This window comes from Salvelinus fontinalis, chromosome 31 (assembly GCF_029448725.1).
Source record: "Salvelinus fontinalis isolate EN_2023a chromosome 31, ASM2944872v1, whole genome shotgun sequence".
NCBI classification, from domain to species: Eukaryota; Metazoa; Chordata; class Actinopteri; order Salmoniformes; family Salmonidae; genus Salvelinus; species Salvelinus fontinalis.
In genome coordinates, this window is record NC_074695.1 from 29141252 (window position 1) to 29162348 (window position 21097).

Consider the following 21097-nt stretch of genomic DNA (forward strand, 5'->3'; position numbering starts at 1 on the left):
ATAGGGTTTTTGCCTTTTTTCATTTTAAAATAAAGCTATGCTCTAAGGGCAATCCGTGGGGGGGGGGGGTGAATCAAAACTCCCAGGGCTCAGGTGAGTCCTTTCATAACCCTGCCTACAGTACAATTCATCTCACAATGCTGAGAGCCTTCAGCCCTGCTGTTCTCTACGTATAAATCATTTAGCCCAAGTAAGAAAATGTAATTTAGTCATTTTTAATTCTAATTTATGGTTGCCCCAGAGCCTGCTGTCATGTATTGTTAAGTCCAGGGAACAGAGTAGTCGGTAAAATAGCCCTGTGTTAAGACGTTGTTTTGCAGAGTACTAAGGACAAGTTCAAACAAAAATGCAGGAACAGTCAAAATTGGCAATGATACATTTCATTGTACTATCCAGATGCCACTGGAAGTCTAGAATAGATGTGTTGTTGTTCAGTATCAGAGGAAAAAGTGCCTGTTTGAATGGTATGGTTTATTTCAGTGAATTATGGTGTGAAAATTCTGTATTTACTAATTTGTGTAATCACATGTTTTTTGGACACTGCACATGTGATATGGTGTGTGGAGACTGCGTACCTGCCCAGATCCGGTTTTGGAGGGGGTGGGACTGGGGAGACTAATGTGTGCACAATAACATGTTCTGTCACTCGCTGCACCGTAACTGCTTCCCATGTGCCAGGGATAAATAGAGAGTCTATGTCAATTTCCCCATGGGAATTATAGACTGTTTACAGATGAAAACAGGGCTGCTGACGGATGGCTTACTAGGCCCTGTTGCAGTTCGCTTTCCAAAGCTTTGGAAACTAGGCCTGTCAACTAATACATACAGTTGATCCATCATCTAAAAGTACAGATCCAACCCAGTTGTGTTCTCATGCATGATGTTGATGACAGATTAGTTATATCATCAATGTTGTTACTTACATGCTTGACTAGATAACTGTTGATTATGGCAGCTAATGGTTTTGCTCACACGCTTTATATTTCAGCTACTACAGTTTACGTCATTGTGGCACTAATGTATCCGTCGATTAACGTACAATAGTACATGGCTTTATTTGCTTTGATTAGTTATTATTCATGATTTCTCCATGTTTCCAACAGATTGTACAGTCATTTGTACAGTATTTACTTATCGTAAATACTGGATGTAGTGCTGCCGTAGCAAGGGGGTGGCACTCATTATATTTAATTACTACAAAAATTCCATGAAAATCATAGAATGACAAACTAAATAAATATGTATACCACTTTGATACACCACAAATTCAATGTAACAAGAATATCCACAGACAGAAAACTCTACCAGGGGTTGCTAAACAGCAGTCCTCAAAACAGTTCATTATGGGGCTCATGTACGACACACTTGAACTCGCCCTACTGTCCGAGTGCTTAGCTCACAGAAACGTACCAGCTCTATTGTGTATACAGAAAAACTGAACCAGCACATGAACCTCATCACACCAATGAGATCTAGGATCATAAAACTCCACAGACGACCGCTTGTGTAGTGGAACCCAGAATGATATGTGACCACTTGGTTACGGTGCTGTCCTTTCAGCACCACGATTCAAAGGGTGCTCAAATCACTTAAAATAACCCTCATCAAGATCTGTTGCCTACGCCAAATAGTGCTTGTTTAGCAAAGTTAGATCAAAGCTGAATCAATGTCTCGCAAGATCACATAATAATTAATTAGTATTTTTTATGACCAAACATAATAGTATACAGTGTACTGTAGCATAGTAGGCCTGTAAAATGTTACATTAGAAAGGCTAATAGTTTTTTAACTCCATCTGCTTTAATTCACCCATGAAACAGTAATTCAATAAGATCTAAATGCATATTCCCATGAAACAGTAATTCAATAAGATCTAATTGCATATTGCCATGAAACAGATTAGAGATCAAATGATTGGCATGCGGTTTGGACATTTCACCGGTAAAACATAAAGAATAATAATTTACGATTGACAGTGATGATTGCCTATTTAGAATTTAGTTATGCCTAACTTGTTGTTTGAGGGTATTCAAAATAAAATAAAATATTGAGACAATATGTGTGGGCATAGGCAGATGTTGCAATTGGAGGATGAATTGTATGCATACTGTAGGCCAATTCTACAATGATATGTAATAGGCTACATCTGTTGGTACAAACTTTGATTGAGGAATTATGATGTAATTTACATAATATTTTCTTGCGCTCCCTCATATAACAAATTGCACTACACCACTGTGTGTGGCCTCTGTGCAGTATGCAATACCTCTAATGTTCACTTCATAAATACTGTAAGCAGAAAACAACAAATGACATGATGAAAACATGTGCTTCCTCACAGTAGCAATCCTAATGTCCTTTTATCCAGCATACAGTAAGCTCTCTTATTGGCAGCAGGATCTTGCAGACTAACATCAGAGAGAGAGAGAGAACCTCACTATAGAGTACATTAAGGAAGCATTACGTAAGACTACACAGCAAACTGGAGAATCCTTCCCTGGGATTTTGTTTCATTTTTTCCCCCTTTGATACCAAATTGGTCGGGGACACCACTTTCCTCACCAACATGGCAGAGTCAGGTTATTTTCTAGACTTTAGGCATTTGAAGCTGGAGGCATGATGGCGTACAGTATGTGTTCTTGGCTGCCTATCGTAGTGAGGCGGGGGATGAGGTCATTCATGAATTAAACTTCTGTTTCGTCATCTAAGGATTCACTATATATTTAATGAGTGGATATTGCAGTTTCATTACTAATAATTTATTTAACTGAACACTGACATTTGCTTTAGAAGCATATTCCATTGCCCCTTCCTCTCTTTCCAGCTCTCTGTAGATCTGTATTTCTTCTGCTCTACAGGTTAATGATCCCATACGCAATTTAATTTGTCCTTTTATTAATTTGCCATACCAAGTACATTTTTGGGGCAATGGGCTTGACTAATGATAGGAAATAATATGCACAAGACATTGGTCCCGACTCATGCAAACAATAAAATCACTCACTGCTGAGCATTGATTTGATTCTGCCTCTGAAAAGGCTTCTGTTTGATTGAGCGATGCCCACTGCACAAGAGGTTCATTTTAGATGAATTGACCCCATCTCCCTTCTCGTCGCGATCACTAGTTGTTTCGCTTAACAACAGTTTCCTGGCCTCCCGGGTGGCGCAGTGGTCTAGGGCACTGCATCGCAGTGCTAACTGCGCCACCAGAGTCTCTGGGTTCGCGCCCAGGCTCTGTCGCAGCCGGCCGCGACCGGGAGGTCCGTGGGGCGACGCACAATTGGCATAGCGTCGTCCGGGGTAGGGAGGGTTTGGCCGGTAGGGATATCCTTGTCTCATCGCGCTCCAGCGACTCCTGTGGCGGGCCGGGCGCAGTGCGCGCCAGCCAAGGGGGGCCAGGTACACGGTGTTTCCTCCGACACATTGGTGCGGCTGGCTTCCGGGTTGGAGGCGCGCTGTGTTAAAGAAGCAGTACGGCTGGTTGGGTTGTGCTTCGGAGGACGCATGGCTTTCAACCTTCGTCTCTCCCGAGCCCGTACGGGAGTTGTAGCGATGAGACAAGGTAGTAATTACTAGCGATTGGATACCACGAAAATTGGGGAGAAAATGGGATAAAAAAATAAAATTAAAATAAAAATAAAAAACAACAGTTTCCTTTGGTGGATGACATCCGTGTATTACAGGGAGTAACTAGACTAAAGCCACACACTAGCACAGGAGAAGACGTATACCCCAGGAGAAGACCATCCTCAGTGAATTCCATAAAAATAGAAATAGTAAAAAAAAATGTCATTTTTAGATTAAACTATACTAAATATATTCACGTTCCACCAAATAATTGATTGAAACACACTGTTTCACAATGAAGGTCTGCTGTAGCTGTAACGGTATTCCTCCTCCTCTTCAACCGAAGAGGAGGAGTAGTGATTGAACCAAGGCGCAGCGTTGTGAAAGGACATATTTTAATTAAACAAGACGGAATAAACACGAAACGAAAACACTTGAATAATTAACAAAATAACGAAACGAAAACGTAGACAGACCTGAACTATACGAACTTACATATAACACGAAGAACGCACGAACAGGGAAAATAGACTACACAAAAAGAACGATGTACAAACAAACCGAACAGTCCCGTATGGTGCGACAAACACTGACACAGGAGACAACCACCCACAAACAAACAGTGTGAAAACACCTACCGTAATATGACTCTCAATCAGAGGAAATGAAGAACACCTGCCTCTAATTGAGAGCCATATCAGGTCACCCTTTAAACCAACATAGAAACAGAAAACATAGACTGCCCACCCAAACTCACGTCCTGACCAACTAACAAATACAAAAACTAACAGAAAACAGGTCAGGAACGTGACATAACCCCCCCCCTTAAAGTGCGAACTCCGGGCGCACCAGCACAAAGTCTAGGGGAGGGTCTGGGTGGGCATCTGACCACGGTGGTGGCTCAGGCTCAGGGCGAGGTCCCCACCCCACCATAGTCAATCCCAGCTTACATCTCCCTTTTAGAATGACCACCCTCCTTCTCCACCCACCTAATATAAGGGGCAACACCAAGACAAGGTAGCTCAGGACAGCGAGGTAGGTCGAGATAGAGAGGTAGCTCAGGATAGAGAGGTAGCTCAGGATAGAGAGGTAGCTCAGGATAGAGAGGTAGCTCAGGATAGAGAGGTAGCTCAGGATAGAGGGGCAACTCCGGACTGAAAGGCAGCTCCGGACAGAGAGACAGCTCTGGACTGAGGGGCAGTTCTGGATTACTGGCAGCTCCGGGCTGGCTGACGGCTCTGGACGCTCATGGCTGGCTGACGGCTCTGGACGCTCATGGCTGTCTGACGGCTCTGGACGCTCATGGCTGGCTGACGGCTCTGGACGCTCATGGCTCGCTGGCGGCTCTGGACGCTCATGGCTCGCTGGCGGCTCTGGACGCTCATGGCTCGCTGGCGGCTCTGGCAGATCCTGTCTGGTTGGCGGCTCTGGCAGATCCTGTCTGGTTGGCGGCTCTGGCAGATCCTGTCTGGTTGGCGGCTCTGGCAGATCCTGTCTGGTTGGCGGCTCCGGCAGATCCTGTCTGGTTGGCGGCTCTGGCAGATCCTGTCTGGTTGGCGGCTCTGGCAGATCCTGACTGACGAATGGCTCTAGCGGCTCCTGACTGACTAACGGCTCGGGACAGACGGGCGGCTCTAATGGCTCGGGACAGACGGATGGCTCAGACGGCGCTGGGGAGACGGATGGCTCAGATGGCGCTGAGGAGACGGATGGCTCAGATGGCGCTGAGGAGACGGATGGCTCAGACGGCGCTGAGGAGACGGATGGCTCAGACGGCGCTGCGGAGACGGATGGCTCAGACGGCGCTGCGGAGACGGATGGCTCAGACGGCGCTGCGGAGACGGATGGCTCAGACGGCGCTGCGGAGACGGATGGCTCAGACTGATCCTGTCTGGTGGAAGGCTTTGGCTGCTCCTGTCTGGCGGAAGGCTCTAGCGGCTCCTGTCTGGCGGAAGGCTCTAGCGGCTCCTGTCTGGCGGAAGGCTCTGTAGGCTCATGGCAGACGGGCGGCTTTGCAGGCTCATGACAGACGGGCGGCTTTGAAGGCTCAATACAGACGGGCAGTTTATGCGGCGCTTGGCAGACGGCAGACTCTGGCCGGCTGAGACGCACTGTAGGCCTGGTGCGTGGTGCCGGAACTGGAGGCACCGGACTGGAGACACGCACTTCAAGCCTAGTGCGGGGAGCAGGAACAGGGCACACTGCACTCTCGATGCGCACTATAGGCCTGGTGCGTGGTACCGGAACTGGAGGTACCGGGCTGAGGGCACGCACCTCAGGGCGAGTGCGGGGAGAAGGAACAGTGCGTACAGGGCTCTGGAGACGCACAGGTGGCTTAGTGCGTGGTGCCGGAACTGGAGGCACTGGGCTGGAGACACGCACCATAGGAAAAGTGCGTGGAGGAGGAACAGGGCTCTGAAAACGCACTGGAAGCCTGGTGCGTGGTGTAGGCACTGGTGGTACTGGGCTGGGGCGGGGAGGTAGCGGCGGAAATGCCGGACCGTGCAAGCGTACTGGCTCCCTTGAGCATTGAGCCTGCCCAACCTTACCTGGTTGAATGCTCCCCGTCGCCTGACCAGTGCGTGGAGGTGGAATAACCCGCACCGGGCTATGTAGGCGAACCGGGGACACCATGCTTAAGGCTGGTGCCATGTAAGCCGGCCCAAAGAGACGTACTGGTGGCCAGATATGTAGAGCCGGCTTCATGGCACTTGGCTCAATGCTCAATCTAGCCCTACCAGTGCGGGGAGGTGGAATAACCCGCACTGGGCTATGCACACGTACAGGAGACACCGTGCGCTCTACTGCGTAACACGGTGTCTGCCCGTACTCCCGCTCTCCACGGTTAGCCTGGGAAGTGGGCGCAGGTCTCCTACCTGCCCTTGGCCCACTAACTCTTAGCCCCCCCCCAAGAAATTTTTGGGTAGTACTCACAGGCTTTTCGGGCTTCCGTGCTAGACGCGTCCCCTCATAACGCCGGTTCCCTTCTCCGGTTGCCTCTGCTCTCCTCAGTGCCTCCAGCTGTTCCCATGGGAGGCGATCCCTTCCAGCCAGGATCTCCTCCCATGTGTAGCAACCTTTACCGTCCAAAACATCCTCCCATGTCCATTCCTCCTTCTTGCGCTGTCCCTTCCTCCCGTTACACCGCTGCTTGGTTCTAGTTATTTGGTGGGTGGTTCTGTAACGGTAGTCCTCCTCCTCTTCAACCGAAGAGGAGGAGTAGTGATTGAACCAAGGCGCAGCGTTGTGAAAGGACATATTTTAATTAAACAAGACGGAATAAACACGAAACGAAAACACTTGAATAATTAACAAAATAACGAAACGAAAACGTAGACAGACCTGAACTATACGAACTTACATATAACACGAAGAACGCACGAACAGGGAAAATAGTCTACACAAAAAGAACGATGTACAAACAAACCGAACAGTCCCGTATGGTGCGACAAACACTGACACAGGAGACAACCACCCACAAACAAACAGTGTGAAAACACCTACCTTAATATGACTCTCAATCAGAGGAAATGAAGAACACCTGCCTCTAATTGAGAGCCATATCAGGTCACCCTTTAAACCAACATAGAAACAGAAAACATAGACTGCCCACCCAAACTCACGTCCTGACCAACTAACACATACAAAAACTAACAGAAAACAGGTCAGGAACGTGACAGTAGCCTTAAGAGCACTCTAGGGTAGCACCATGGTGTAGCTGGAGGACAGCTAGTTCTATCCTCCCCTGGGTACATTGATTTCAATACAAAACCTACACAGCAAATGTGAGTGTTAATTTAACATCAGGCATGTTAATTTTAATACTTGTCCAGTGTTTATATAGATCCACTCTCATCAGTGTTAAAACATTTTTTTGTAGTGTTAATATAACACTTCAGGTGTTGTTCAAATGACCCCTGGGTGTGTTTTTTTTTAACACTCATACAGTGTGGGGCCACTCTGTTCATTCAACACTTTTGGTAGTGTTCATATTGAAACACTTGTGTTCAAATGACCCATGCGAGTGTTTTTTCAACACCCTCAGTATTAAGCAGCAACACCTTTCAGTGTTGAGAAACTCTAGAGAATGAATACTGTAGCTGAATTGACACCAGGAAGTGATAAATATTCACACTAGGAAATAACTTTTTTTCTGGTTCTTTCGAACTCATAAATCAAGCCTGCAAGTTGTAGGTGAGTTCAGAATGAAATCAGTGCATCACAGGTGCATCAGAATGAAAACAGTGTACCACAGGCGCCTCAGTACATGTAGTATATGAGAACAAGAGTATTTGCAGAGTTGCTATTTAACACAAGTGGAAGTCCTCCTAAGACTAGGTAAGCAATTTTCCTGACAAAGTTGCCAATAATATGACTATTACTCAATCATGTCAAACAAAGGAACAACATAAAGGCTCTCATCAGCACCTTAAGCACTTTGAAGGTTAAAAGGCTTATAAAATTTCAGATCATCGACTTTGACAACAACTTTGTCATCAACACCATCAAACACAGTGAATGCATGGTAATGTTCACTGAAATGATCAGTATGCAACTTGTCCAGTAATAGGTATACAATATTGTCAACCACAATCTTAGTTATTTTACAAAAGACTGGCATTTCATGCTCCATCTTACTGCAAAATAGCAGTCCTTCTCTGTACTCAGTGCCATCCATCTTAACCCAGCTGGTAGAGGAAATGGCTTTCTGCATAGTGACCCGAAGTGATGCTGCCAACTCCTCACCACCAGTAAAATCACTCAGGGAAATGCTTTTATCGGTCCATACTCAGTATGTCGCAATGGTGATGTTTCCCAGTGATGGCTTATAGCACATTGGTGTTTTTTGGCAAGGGACTTAGTGTTTTTTTGGCAAGGGACTTAATGTTCTTGAAGTTTTTGAGGGTGTTCTTAAAGAGTTTGTGCTTTGCCTCAAACCTCATGCTCCACAAACGTAATAAAGGACCGATTTGTCTTATGCATGCTGGGTAATGTATCATAAAGTGATGTTTGGGTATCACGTTTTTATGTGGGTACAACTGTTTGAAAAGTGTGTGATGTTCAATTATCAAATGCTTCAGATACACAGTCATGCCCTGGCTAAGAAAAGGGGAAAAAACAATGTTGACTATTTCCAGTAAGATGAGCAGCGTATTCCAGTTCTCATTTCCTGCTGGAGCAACATCACCTCAAATCAACGTTTCTCACAAGACACAGAGTTGAAATAGAATTAAGTGCTATGCTATTTCCACTGTTCTCTAGGTTGACTTTAGTTGGACGTTTTTTGCGCTCCAAGTACCTATAGTCAAACGAGTAGGTTCTAGAGAAAATCGCACGTTTCGAAATAACATTTTCAGAGACATATTCAAACAACTATTTTAACTCAAACTGAGCCACCCCTTCAATAATGTTATGCATTACGTCCACAGTGTTGCAAACTGTTTAGTTTAGAATTTTTATTTACACCATACACAGATGGGAGCTATGGGTCTGATTGCAACTGATTCAAATGCATTTCAAATAGATTTTTACCACACAAGACAATCTTAGGGTAATCCTCACTGTAAACCGTCTGAGCATTAGACTTCTCTATCAAACAAAACTAGCAAAAGTAATGACCACTGAAGGATTCTGTGAAACCAAGGACTTCATGCATCACCAAATTGTCTCCAGTTATTTGGCAGATAGTGCCATAAACTCTATCAGTGGAAAAAGGCACATTTACACCATCACTCTCCAGTTTTTTAACATCATTAACCAAGGGCTCCAGAATGGCATCAAAGCCATATTTCTTTAGATCTTGATCATGAAATGTTGAGACAAAATTGATATTCATCACAGCAGAGTTAAAATTAGGTGGCAGAATCCTGAGGACAAAATAAATGGCGCCTATCTTGTGAACACCACGCTTGGATCCAAGCGGGTTGGCAGTTTCAAAGTCATCATAAAACAATTGGATCTGTAAAGCATCTCTATGTTTTGAGAACAAGGGATAAGTCTTAAAGTAACTTCTATCACAAAAGTCTTCATAAGTGTCTTCCACAGATGTATACCTAGGTGCATTTTCCAATAACTTACAGATTTCAGAATTGCAACACAATTGAACATCAATGTTTCCAGTATAGGAATATATACAAAAGTGTATTTCACTGGGACTTGATGATACATGCCTGTTTGTTTATTTCACCTGCTATCACATATACATATCTAACTCCCACCACCACTTCTACTGGTTCCACAACACCGCATTTTTGGTTGAAGTACTTAGTTCTCTTGGTTTCTGTGTTAAAACTGGCAAAGGGGTTTTCAAAGTTCTCAAAACTATCATTTACAGCAGATGTATAGGGGTTATCCATAGGCACAACTGACAGAACTTGTTTAATTTGGGAGTGCAGCCCAGTAGTAAGCTCTTCTAAATCACAAACTACTGTTGACACAACACTATTTGCAACACCACTAGATTGCAACTTGGCAATGATGGAAGCACACATATCTTTTGCAAGTCCATTCTTCTCAAAACAATCCCTTTGAGTATTATCATGTGGGATAACAATGTCGCAAACCATTTGTGGAGCTTCTGACTGGACTGGAGAATCACCAACATGAGAGAGCCCTTAAAAGCTTTATCCATCAACTACTTGACCAATATCCTTATGAATACTATTCAAATGTTTTCTGAAACTTGAGTATGTAGAAAACTGCCATCTACAACCATCTTGAGCATAGACCAATCTAAACTTGGTGGCTCAATGACTGGCTGTTTCTGTGCAACGCTTGACAACAAAAGCACCGTAACATACATTTATCTAGTTAAGAAGTTTTGTCCTCAACGCTATCACGCTAGGGGCCTCTCTTGTTTTGCCTACATCAACGTTGTAGATGGTGTTCTGCACAAATGTGTAGAAGTTGACAACAGCATCATCATATGTCAGGTTAAAGACAAAGTGGGCTTTGAACAGTTCATCAAATGCAAACAGACCACTAGTTGCCTGGCAGGGAACAAGCCTCTTGTCCACCACAATGTAGTAGTTGTCAATCTTGCTCTGTCTTCTTCGTTGTCAAGGAGGTATGGCTGTCGACCTTGACTCCCATCAAGATGGTCTTCAATGCTGCAGCATGACTGCAACACACAAAGGATATTTTTAAGGCTAAATTCCCAATCTGGCCCTCAAACCATCATGGTCACCTAATAATCCCCAGTTTACAATTGGCTCATTAATCCCCCTCCTCTCCCCTGTAACTATTCCCCAGGTCGTTGCTGCAAATGAGAACGTGTTCTCAGTCAACTTACCTGGTAAAATAACGGTAAAATAAAAAAATAAATAAAAAAGTCACTCTCCATGTTAAGACAATGAAGAGACAACCTAAAAAAGAAATTACACAACAATAACTATCATCTTACCTTATGAAAGTGCACTAGTCTGCCCACAGCATCGCTGTCATTGATCTTGGTCCTCTTCTCTACTACTGGTGGTGGGAGGAGATGAAGCAGAAGCAGGGAGGACATATCATTGTCACAGTCTGAGGGCAAGAAAAGGCAAACACCCCAAATCACATTGAAACTTTGCACTACCCACGAGAGAATCCACTTACTGGTTTCGCTGTCATTCTCTGGCTGTTTTTCTGCGGACTTCAGGACGCGAAGCAAATCGGTGGATGAAGTCAGGGATTTGCCCATTTGATGACGTTAGGCTTCAATACAGTGTTCCTCTTTTCAAGGATGTTTCAAATCAAATTGTATTGGTCACATACACATGGTTAGCAGATGTTAATGCGAGTGTAGCGAAATATTTGTGCTTCTAGTTCCAACAGTGCAGTAATATCTCAGCCAAATCACCTTAGCCAAATACATTTAAACTCAGTTTTTCACAATTCCTGACATTTAATCCTAGTAAAAATTATTCCCTGTCTTAGGTCAGTTGGATCACCACTTTATTTTAAGAATGTGAAATGTCAGATTAATGGTACAGAGAATGATTTATTTCAGCTTTTATTTCTTTCATCACATTCCCAGTGGGTCAGAAGTTTACATACACTCAATTAGTATTTGGTAGCATTGCCTTTAAATTGTTTAACTTGGGTCAAATGTTGTTTTGGGTAGCCTTCCACAAGCTTCCCACAGTACGTTGGGTGAATTTTGTCCCATTCCTCCTGACAGAGCTGGTGTAACTGAGTCAGGTTTGTAGGCCTCTTTGCTTGCACATGCATTTTTAGTTCTGCCCACAAATGTTCTATAGGATGGAGGTCAGAGCTTTGTGATGGCCACTAATACCTTGACTTTGTTGTCCTTAAGCCATTTTGCCACTACTTTGGAAGAATGCTTGGGGTCATTGTCCATTTGGAAGACCCATTTGCAACCAAGCTTTAACGTCCTGACTGATGTCTTGAGATGTTGCTTCAACATACACACATAATTTTCCTGCCTCATGATGCCATCTATTTTGTGAAGTGCACCAGTCTATCCTGCAGCAAAGCACCCACATAACATGTTGCTGCCACCCCTGTGCTTCATGGTTGGGATGGTATTCTTCGGCATGTAAGCCTCCCCCTTTTTCCTACAAACATAACAATGGTCATTATGGCCAAACAGTTACATTTTTGTTTCATTAGACCAGAGGACATTTCTCCAAAAAGTATGATCTTTGTCCCCATGTGCAGTTGCAAACCGTAGTCTGGCTTCTTTATGGCGGTTTTGGAGCAGTGGCTTCTTCCTTGCTGAGCGGCCTTTCAGGTTGTGTCGATATAGGACTCGTTTTACTGTGGATGTAGATACTATTGTACCTGTTTCTTCCATCATCTTCACAAGGTCCTTTGCTGTTGTTCTGGGATTGATTTGCACTTTTAGCACCAAAGTATCTTCATCTCTTGGAGACAGAACGCGTCTCCTTCCTGAGCTGTGACGGCTGCGTGGTCCCATGGTGTTTATACTTGCGTACTATTGTTTGTACAGATGAACATTGTACCTTCAGGCATTTGGAAATTGCTCCCAAGGATGAACCAGACTTGTGGAGGTCTACAATTTTTTTTCTGTGGTCTTGGCTAATTTCTTTAGATTTTCCTATGATGTCAAGCAAAGAGGCACTAAGTTTGAAGGTAGGCCTTGAAATACATTCACAGGTACACCTCCAATTGACTCAAATTATGTTAATTAGCCTATCAGAAGCTTCTAAAGCCATGACATCATTTTCTGGAATTTTCCAAGCTGTTTAAAGGCACAGTCAACTTAGTGTATGTAAACTTCTGACCCACCGGAATTGTGATACTGTGAATTAAAAGTGAAATAATCTGTCTGTAAACAATTGTTGGAAAAATTACTTGTTTCATGCACAAAGTAGATGTCCTAACCGACAGCCAAAACTATAGTTTGTTAACAAGAAATTTGTGGAGTGGTTGAAAAATTTGTTTTAATGACTCCAACCTAAGTGTATGTAAACTTTCGACTTCAACTGTATATTCACCTTGATTGATGAAATCTCCATAAGAGAACCCAAGCTGCAACTTTTTCAACTTCTTGTTTTTTTGGTATTGGAACGTCACCAACATGCAATTACACACAATGTCATATTTAAGTTAAATTTGGTTGCAAACATTTTATGGCGTAGCTGTACATATAGAAACAATCACACAAAAAAGCCTCCTTTAACCCTCTCTCAGGGTTACAGTGGATCAACCATTTGTTCCAAATGCCACTTTAATATGGATTCCTTCTACAATGTTAAAAAATTATATTTTTTTGGTTAGATGTTGCAACATCTGCTAAAAACAAAGGTATTTTTGGAGTGGGCATCAATAACAGTTTTTTCAAGTTACTTGAGTGAGTGTGAGGTTTGTGTTGAAGTGGAAGAATGCTGTGTCTGACATTCACATATTGTTTTTGTATGTTGATTAAATCTTAAAGTATGTAAATATAGAAATTGAATGAAATGCGGTGTGTTTTGTGTTGAACTGGAATAATTGTTTCTTACCAATTGTCTCCCAAATTCTGAATGCAATATAAGTTGTAATCTTTGGACAAAGAAAATGGCTTACCGGGGAACAGTGGGTTAACTTCCTTGTTCAGGGATAGAACGACAGATGTTTTACTTTGTCAGCTCAGGGATTCAATCCAACAACCTTTCGCTTACTGGCTCAAAGCTCTAACCACTAGGTTAAGAACAAATTCTTATTTACATTTTTTTATTTTTTTTTATTTCACCTTTATTTAACCAGGTATGCAAATTGAGAACACGTTCTCATTTACAATTGCGACCTGGCCAAGATAAAGCAAAGCAGTTCGACACATACAACAACACATAGTTACACATGGAGTAAAACAAACATACACTCAATAATACAGTGAAAAATAAGTCTATATACAATGTGAGCAAGTGAGGTGAGATAAGGGAGGTGAAGGCAAATAAAAAATGTATATAAATAAAAATATAAAAATAGGCTAGATTGTAGCAACCTCATGATGGGTATAGGGAAAATTTGAGTATCATGTAGTAACCTAAACCCGTCGATGTTACATTGAGCTGGGTGAATGTATTGTAAAAGAAATAAGGCCATGTTCATAAGAAATAAAAAATCACACTCCCTCATCTTAAACCGCAACGACTGCCACTGACATCCTACTCTTGCAGCTACTCTCTCACAAAGACCCTGATAATAAATGATTTCACACATAGTCCATAGTTGCCAGTGAGTGGAGATCCTGTTGAACAAATATCACACTCTGTCATACATGGATATTCTTATCCTTCTCAATTTAGCTACAGTACAAAGCATGTTTTCAACTTTACTTCTGTTTGGCTAATTGCCTTTGCTTCCACATCAAACACCACAGCCAGTGAATACACCTGTATACAGAACATGATCTAAGTAGAGGCAACTGTTTTATTCACTCTAGAAGAGGGATTCATTTTATTGCACATTGTACTCTTCTGAGATACTGTTTGTGATTCAAAATGTATGTATACTAGGCTACCTGGGGCGGCAGGTAGACTAGTGGTTAGAGCGTTGGGCCAGTAACTGAAAAGTTCCTAGATCAAATCCCTGAGCTGACAAGGTAAAAATCTGTTGTTCTGCCCCTAAACAAGGCAGTTAACCAACTGTTCCTAGGCTGTCATTGTAAATAAGAATTTGTTCTTAACTGACTTGCCTAGTTAAATAAAAGAAATGGAGCATGTCAAGATCTATCTCTGTTCCTCTGATAAAAACACCAACTCAAATTCACCCAACAGTGCCATGTTTGGTTTTGTGCTTTTTTCATCATTTACCAGTAATAATTTAATTTCAGTCAAATATAGATGATCTCATGACAGAAATTTAAACATGGTGTCAGGGTGTTTGCATGCTGGGAGTTTGTATCTGCAGGATGGGACAAGCTGAGAAGGCTTCTCAGCACAGCAGTCTGGCGACATGGCTCAACAGACCACCAGCAGGAACACGTCCCCTGACCAAATTATGTTTAGTCATTCTCAATGAACCCTCCTGCTCATGAAAAGGGTTGAGTTCTCTGTCGTTCAAGCTATTTCTGTATTTTTCTAATCCTCTCCTGGTTCCTTGTTTAATTTGGCATCTTTAGTAGGAAAATAAACGTCTTTCTGTTTCTCTTGTAGTGTTAATAATACTCACCCTAGTGGAAGAAAAGTAGAAGTAAATACAATGTGTAACTCTTTGGCAACTTATCTTCAGGTTATATCCTTATCCGGGGAGAGGGTTTATTATCTGATCCAGTTCCACTGTCTGACTGTGCCAACAAAAGTAGTCAGTCCCATAACCAGCAGCACATACACTAGCACCACACATGAGGGGGGTTGGGAAATGGGACAACTTAGTTACTACCTAGTTCTTTAAAATTAGAAAGAATGTTTGCCCTCAATCCCTTCATTACATTCCACTGTCCATGGAACCTTCTAGGAGCTTTGGGAAACACTTTCATTCGAAAGAGCTTGGTTCAGGAATTCACTTGATGAAAATACCAAACTCGTCAGGCAAGAATAAAAGCCAGAGGAACAACACTTCACCCCTTACTATGGCATGGATGGAAAGAAGTGACTGCCTAAATCTTGTATTTTGCAGTAAATGGTACATTCAATGTCAAAACAATGGATCAGCGAGTACCACTTCCCTTTAGAGGGGATAATCCTTGTTTTAAATTCATAATAGCAGAATATTAATATAACTGACCTTTGTGTATGTAATTTATAACACTAATGTTGATACAGATTTTTTTAAAATCTCTATGTAATTACTTAAATTAAGGCTTTTGGGAAGTCGTTCACTGGGGAAATAATTAATGTTAGACGTTGTGCAAACAATAATTCGGGAGCCGGAGTCTAACAAACTCTGAACCGTATCTTTGACCACCTGGTCATACAGTATGTTGAAGGGAGATAAGAACATGATAAGGACAAGTCCAAACAAAGTCATATTTTCCTCTGTTAGAGACCAACACGTTTATGTTTTGTTATGTACTCAGCAGCAATGAGGGTGCATAACCTAGTTTTACTTCACAGCTTTTCCAATACGCCTCCACTAGTTCCACTGTCTGTTTCTCTCTGTTTCCAGATGTAAATCTCCCAGGCATAACAGGCCCTCTAATACTTCCCTCAGTGTTATCTTGTACCGAGAGGGAGTGTGCTGCCTTGCTGCTCTCTCTGTATTCCTCCTGTTCTACTAGCTACTCCCTCCTCTCCTGTTAGTACGCCACTCTGCTCCCTCTTCTTAGATAGGCTCTAGTGTACCTACACCCTTCAAGTGTACAGTCTGTTGTCTGTGTTTATTAAACATCTGCCTTGCTACAATATGTTCCCATGTTTTAGATACATCCCCCTGCAGCCACAAGCAGAGGCATTGGGAGACTATATACTCAGCTTCAACACATACGCAACAAACAACACACATACACACACAGTGGCTATGTAAAATCATAAACTTTTCAAAGTTGTCAGCCATGTCATCAATATAAATATTATTGAGTAGCTGGAGCAGTATTAACTAGGAAGTACATGATCAGCAGCACCAGAGTAGGAGAGGAGAGGCATGATATTAGTGTGAATCCCTATGGGCACTAAAAGTGTTTGACAAGCAGGCCTGTGGGCACAACACAAACCCCTTCATATGAAAGATAAGACTGAACTGCTACATTCTCCCACAGGGACGGTGAACCCACGACTCTACCACGATCCATCCCAGAGCTGCTGCCTCATATTAGCCTGCACACTGAATAAACAAAGTAAGCCTTATACATTCTGACAAGTCCTCTAGTGTCTGCCATGCCTTACAATATAAACAAAGCTTCCCTTACTATCTGGGAAGTGGGCATATACACACAGGTGCCCTTTTGATTTTATACATTTCTCAGTTCAAAAGAGGAGAATAAGGAGAATTCTCAGAAATGGCTTTGGCGTATGGAATATTAAAAACAAATGGCAAATTGGTTAGGTGAAATTGGGGTCGTTCATCTCTTCCCATTCAATAGCTGAACCATCCATGTGATTCAAATTAAAAAACGATATTTGATACTAGTTCTCAACAATGAACGTTTTTTTCTACTAAGGAACGCTGTAGGTTATTCTACGTATCCTTTATTTGCAAAGAAATAAACCACTCCGTGAATGTGCATCCCTTTGTTATGTACTTGCAAACATAAATGACACTGCAAACATAAATGTGGATTATTGAGGATCAAGTTGTTTCTAATCTGATGATGTGATGGTGATGACAATCATAAGAATGATGCATCAGTGTGCCTGTGTGGTATTAATTTAAATCATAATGGTTACCTTTACCCCATACTCTGGATTCTTTTACAGCTTGTTTACCTAGCAAATAGCATTGAAATGGTCACATCGGGATATCTTTAGCACCTTCAGTGTGGTAAATCTAGTGAACCTCTCTCCAGTACTTCCACAGAGGACAAACGCTGTGCAGCAATCCGCCACTCTGAGTGGGCTGTATTTAATGTTTACGACATCAACGTTCTCTCTCCCGGGTGTCTAATAGGAATGAAGATTGCTGTTCAGGCCCACTAGAGAAGAGAAGACAGCTACTGTCAGTAGATGACGCTGGTTAGAGAATAGGAGCGTGCAGATCTCTGCAAAGAAGGCAATTTTTGGAGATGATTTACACATTGCCTGTCTAGGAGGTGTGAGAGGTAGTGGTGTTTAGGTGGCGAGATGGGGGGCTGGCGGTTCATTGGAACTCATCAGCAACATCTTCAGCCTGAGACGTGGGTTCATTTTGTCTCCTACAGAGACGTGGGTTCATTTTTTCTCCTTCACTGGGCCCTCAGCTTATTTTTCCAGGCACAGAGTTGTTAGTGATTCAAAAATCCCTTAACCAATCGTGTTTTTCGAAAATGTGTGAAAAAAGAAGACACTCAAGTAATAAATCATATTTTTGATGAAGAAGAGAGAGATTGCTTGGCTTGGAGTTTGATAAATAGCACACAATTTAATTATATTTTTCATGCAAGCCTCACAAATTTCTTTAAATCTGGAGAGACAACAACACAGTCAGGTGGACTTGATGGAACATAATTAATCAACAGATAATTATTGGTACGCATCTCCCCAGAGATTTAGAAAATGGTGAAATCATGTCAATGCTAGGGTGGTTGCAACATTCACTGTGTTTTTTTTACTGCTTCACTATCTGTTTTTCTGTCTACATGTTCATACCGTATGCCAGTGGATTGAAAATGGTCAGTCTGCAATGCAGGGAATTTCATCAGGGAAAAGGAGAGAGAGGGAGAGTTTTCCTAATTAATCATATCCTGAGGCTAAATGTAATCTAGAAAAGCATTGTGTAGAGAACCAGATTTGTGGAAGGCAGTAATTACCGATGGATTATTACCTGACATAAACTATAATAGCAGATGCATAACGAGGGAACAATCATAGTTAGATCGATAAAATGGCATTTTGAAGAAGGAATAAAATGTAGTCTGTGCTGGATTTGTTTTCGCAGTTCATCATAAACTCCACCACAACCCCTCCCCCACCAAACAACTTTGTGGGGAAATAATGGGGAAATAATAAGAATACCTGCAGAACAGTGAATACATACTATAGTCCTACAATTATACAGAGATTGGTAATGCATTGTAATATGATTGCAATATTATACCTGATGAAGCAGGACTGCTAGCAGCATAGGGCTGAATTATGGAGTTTTGTTTCCAGTGACCCAATAGGGACCCAGTGAGTTCAGTGGGCCTCAACTGCAAGTGGCTGGGAGCTCGCTCTTTCCATCTCAATCAATCAATCAAATGTATTTATAAAGCCTTTCTTACATCAGCTGATATCACAAAGTGCTGTACAGAAACCCAGCCTAAAACCCCAAACAGCAAGCAATGCAGGTGTAGAAGCACGGTGGCTAGGAAAAACTCCCTAGAAAGGCCGGAACCAAGGAAGAAACCTAGAGAGGAACCAGGCTATGAGGGGTGGCCAGCCCTCTTCTCACTGTGCCGGGTGGAGATTATACCAGAACATGGCCAAGATGTTCAAATGTTCATAGATGACCAGCAGGGTCAAATAATAATAATAGCAGTGGTTGTAGACAGTGCAACAGGTCAGCACCTCAGGAGTAAATGTCAGTTGGCTTTTCATAGCCACTCATTCAGAGTATCTCTACCGCTCCTGCTGTCTCTAGAGTGTTGAAAACACAGGTCTGGGACAAGGTAGCACGTCCAGTGTATATCTCGCTCCCTTGGCTTCCCTCTCCAGAGGCTAGGTCACAGAACAGTAGCAGTAAAGAGGGAGCAGGGAGAAAGGGATAACTCTCTATCTTCTCCACAGAGAATATGGTGAGGGACCCTGGGACTGGGACACCTATGAGGCAAAGAGATATTATGGTTGAGATGGATAGAGTCTCTGGTAATGATGAGGAGAATAGTTATAGCAGTCACCCTAGATCTGCCCATTACTGGAGTAACATTTCCCATAAGTCTACAGGCTACGTAGATAGAATGAGACAGCTAAATCGACAGATAAACCTCAGGAGAATCAGTTTCGACTGGCTATAATTAGTTGGAAAAAGTTTACAGAGTACTGTAGGATTGAAGAGTGAAAACAGAATGTAGCATGGAGAAAATGTAGTGTAGGCCACTGAATAGATTGGACAATTGTCGGACCCAGGAATGGCTTTCAATCTATTTTGGTGTGTGGAGGAATGAGTGAAAGAATCGTGGAAGCAGGAGAACAATGGGTCTGTCACTATGACAATTGCTGACCCTAGAAAAAACAGACATGAACCATGATATGAGTAATTTGATTTGATTGATTTGATATATTAGGATCCCCATTAGCCGATGCCAATGGCGACAGCTAGTCTTACTGGGGTCTGACACATAACGAAAAATACATTACAGACAAAAGACAAGACTCTATTTCTCCAGTGAAGACAAAAATAAAAAATTAACCAGCCCAGTGACAGCATGGTCAGAGCACTGCCAGTGTATGGTATAGTGGGGTAGCAAAACCACAAAATCAAAGAAAAATAAACTACTTGCATGTACAGTATGTGGGAGGGAGTACAATTACATCAGTGTGTTGTTGCATGCCGTTGACTAAGGCCTTAGCTCAAAGGTTCTCAACCAGAAGTGGCCCTTTGCACCTATAAGCTAGACTGTCATCACGCCCATTGTTGTCCATCTAATGGTCTTTGCTAAAAAAAAATCGTACATTCACAACCTATTAGTATCAGAGTTGGGGCGCTTTGTTTTCTGATCTATCGTGCAGCCCTGGCAGCTATTCACTGAACCAGAGGGTATTATTCCTGCATTGATTGCACAGTTCATTAGCATGCCCATAGAGTCTGTGGCATTTTGGCAGGAAGACAAAACAATTCTCCTGAAATGTTTCTCTGAGAATTAGAAAGCCTTGGCTTGTTTGCTATCCAATGGACGTATGCTGGAGCTCCCTCACTTTCTTTCTGCTGCTGGATACCAATGCCTCATGGCACGGGAAGGTTTAGTTTGCTGCTCTCTTTGGGGAATTGTGTAAGTGTATTGTGTGTGTCAGAGTCTAACACACCAGATTAGGAATGGGATTAGGTCAGGTGCAGTGATGTAGTGGTAAAAACAATTGGTGGGTAAACGTTGATTGCCAGTCGCGCCGAGTAAAGGAACACTCTCTAAACTTTCAATGCATTTTTCCGCCAAAAACAAAAAAATGGGTAAACGGAGTTTACTCTACGTGAGTTTACCCTCCACTACACCACTGGTTACATGGATTTGATTGATTAAATTTAAATTAAGTAGCACTGGTTTCCATAACATGTTGTGTGATGTATGGGTGGGTTATTTTGGAGTTTTGATCATGTCATTTTAATTTTTTTTGTTGATGACATGTCAGAGTAACTGTCAATTTTTGACTGCCAACTTAACAGTTTTATGAGTCATGTGGATACTTCCATTGAAAAATTGAAATCCTTGATGCCCTATATGTTTGGATTCATACAATACACAAAAAGAATGCTGTGAAAAAGTAGAATGATGAATATCAGTAAATGTATGCTTGCCCAGTAAGCAAGATGTACTTAA

The 21097-nt window shown here is 42.5% G+C and overlaps 1 protein-coding gene across 2 annotated transcripts in view; it reads left to right on the forward strand.

The window, feature by feature from the left end:
• The window catches only part of LOC129829997 (metabotropic glutamate receptor 4-like), a 242751-nt gene that overhangs the window by 135013 nt on the left and 86641 nt on the right, over positions 1-21097 (forward strand). The gene's annotated exons all lie outside the window — the stretch shown is intronic.